This window comes from Octodon degus, unplaced genomic scaffold (assembly GCF_000260255.1).
Source record: "Octodon degus isolate 3935 unplaced genomic scaffold, OctDeg1.0 scaffold00158, whole genome shotgun sequence".
In the NCBI taxonomy this organism is placed as follows: Eukaryota; Metazoa; Chordata; class Mammalia; order Rodentia; family Octodontidae; genus Octodon; species Octodon degus.
This window is the reverse complement of record NW_004524734.1, coordinates 2,121,337-2,124,196: the sequence shown is the minus strand read 5'-3', so window position 1 is coordinate 2,124,196 and position 2,860 is coordinate 2,121,337. Positions and strand designations below refer to the sequence as shown.

Below are 2,860 nucleotides of genomic sequence, written 5' to 3'. Positions count from 1 at the left end.
TGTTTACTAGATCCGGCACTGTGTGACTTCTGGCACTTCTCCATGGCCAAAATGACAAAGATGAATGTTTTGAATCAGTTGAGGGCAACCAGCATCAGGAGAGACACTCATAACAGAGGTCTTCCAGAACTGCTTCAGAGAGTGGTCAGAACGATGGGACAAGTATGCTCAAGGTGAGGGGGAGTATTTTGAAGGTGATTAATGACAATGTGTCTTTTACTGTAACAATTTTTTTAGACGTAAACATTCACCATGTTTTTGTTGTACCTCATATACTCAAAAGAATTGAAAGTAGTGGCTTGAAGAGATACCGGTCCACCCAACTCGCACCAGTATTATTCACAAACTCCAAAAGATGAAGACAGTACAAATATGTATTAATAGATGAATGCATAAACGGGGTGGAGGCTTACAGTGGATTATCATTCAGTCTTAAAATGAAGGCTATTCTGAGACATGTACCGTGGAAGAACCTTGGAAACGGTGAAGTGGAACAAGTCAGTGACAAAAGCTCCCACGCACACGCAGTCTCGAGAGCATACAGATTTACAGGCACAGAACGCAGAAAGGCAGCAGCAGAAGTGGGTGGTTGTGACCAATGGCCAGAGGGCTGCAGCAGGAGGTGATGGAAAGCTCTGTAGAGGCGTGCTGGTGCCGGTTGCACAATTCCCCGACTTGCACACTTACAAATGGTTGAAATGGTAAATTTCTGTCACGTTTATTTTACAAATAAAGAATGCACTTTGGGCCAGCAAGATAGCTCAGCAGTCTAAGGTACCTGCTTAGGCAAGCTTAGGGAAGCCCAGGGACCTTGGTTTGATCCCCAGCACCACATGCCCGGCTAGCCGCACCCCCAAGGGCAGGCTAAGCTAGCCACAAAAAACAAACAAACAAACAAACAAACAAACAAACAAAACCACTTAGATAATAATGAATTTATGTAACGTGTAATTCCACTGACATGCAGTAGAGGGTGAAAGGGATTTAGCATCACAGAAAGTGTATTCAGTGTGCTCCTGCACCCAGTTCTGACCCTGGCTATGAACATCCAATACCTGCAGCTCACCAAGAAGGTGCCAGGCCCACGGTAAGAAATGTTAGCTCTGTTTGTTGCAACATTTGTGAAAAAGAAATAGGAGTTGTGTGGGTCTTGTCTGAAGAAGAGCTCATTTGAGCTTCTGTGAGTGGAAGCGGAGCGGACTTATGCAGATTCTTGAGCACACCTTGCTTTGCCTGAGGATTAGTGATCAGTGATGCCTGAGGATAGCAATCAGAGCCGTCATTCTGTGGGTGATTGTGGGTTGGGGCTTTCTGCCACTGACTGGAGGTTAACCTCATCAGTCGGTTCCGTGCGCATGGTCCCAGGCATTAGGTCATTAGGCATTCCTAACTTTTGTTTGCCAGTGACCCATGTTAACAACAGCTGCTGGCTGAGACATGTGGCTGAAGAGTGTCTGTTGGGCTTTTACCCAGTCCAACAGCTCTGCATCTGTGTGCATGCTGAAAAGCTAGGCTGGGTGATGGATCTTGTTCAGTGTAGTTTCCTCCAAAGTTCATGGTGGTCAAGGAAGGGCATGTGACTGCTGTTGAGCTTGGATCACCGCCCCCTGTGCAGAGCTGCTAACTAGGGCTGTGTGCACCATGAGTTTTGCTTTGATTCACGTAAACTTAGAACTCTCTTAACAATGTGGTTACACATCAGCAGTGTCTCTGAGCTTTGTGGCATCTAGCAGTGTCACCACTCAGAGAGAGGACACAGAGTTGGCAGAAAAGAAGAGGCTGCTGGGGCAGCCAGCCAGCTTGAAGGTAAGACCTTGGCTGTTCTATCCTGAGTCACATCATTTCAGGGTCTTGATTTGGGCTTAACTACCACTCAGAAGGGACAGGGGGATTCTGAGCTTAAATCCCTTCTCCACTGCTTTAAGCTTTCTAACCCTCTGTGTGCTAGCTTCCTCATTGGTAAAACAGGAGTAACAGCAGCCACCATTCTGTTGGATTGTTGAGAGGACTGAGTAAGATACAGGATAGGAAACACTTGACTCTGTGTTGGATGCACAGAAGATGTTCAAAAATGGTGTTCTTATTGTTATGTTTCAAAGATTATTGGGTATTCAATGACACTTAAAACTTTTCTCTATTAACCACTAAGAAGAATATATGCAGTGTATTATTTGTTGAAACTGTACTTCCAATTTGATTTGAAACTGTCTCATTGCTATCTGTTTATCAACAAAACTTTGAAAAAAAAAAAACTTTTCTCTATATGTTGGCATTATTGGGAAAAGAGAAATTCCCAGCTAGTAAAGTATACATTCTTCAGCAAACCACCAACTGCTATTTCACACTGTCTTTGGACTTGGACCTTTAAACTACAAGCTATTACGCCAAGTCATTCTCTACTTTTCACCTACTTTCAGCATCGGCTTCTTTCATCAAAAGTTTATATCTCACTTATATAAAATGCCAACGTACACAGACATTGCCTGAGAGAGAAGACCTTGTTTTTACTTTCTTACATTAAGAGAAGTTCAGAAAGAGTTAGTTCCTCTTTCATTACAGTTCCAGAAACGGCTGTGGTATCGGGCAAGGGAAGAGGTGAGAGGTGGAGACTTTGAAACCAGCGTAGATTCGACTACCTTCTTCAAGGGTGATGGTTCCCACACCGAGAATGTTAAAGTAAAGGCTGGGTGTGGTGGTGGTGCACACCTCTAATCCCAGCTCTCAGGAGGCTGAGGCAGGAGGGTCGTTGTAAGTTAAGAGACCAGCACAGGCAGGCAACAAAGTGAACTCAAGGCCAGCCTGAACTGCATAGTGCACACTTGTCTCAAAAAGACGAAGAAGAAGAAGAGGAGAAGGAGGA

The 2,860-nt window shown here is 44.5% G+C and overlaps 1 protein-coding gene across 1 annotated transcript in view; it reads left to right on the top strand.

Annotated features, from left to right (window-relative positions):
* The first annotated feature begins 1,041 nt into the window (after positions 1-1,041).
* The window catches only part of Tlr10 (toll like receptor 10), a 6,712-nt gene continuing 4,893 nt past the window's right edge, over positions 1,042-2,860 (top strand). Inside the window, 1 exon segment of the mRNA XM_004648870.2 lies at positions 1,042-1,087. The gene's annotated coding sequence lies outside the window, so the exon portion shown is untranslated.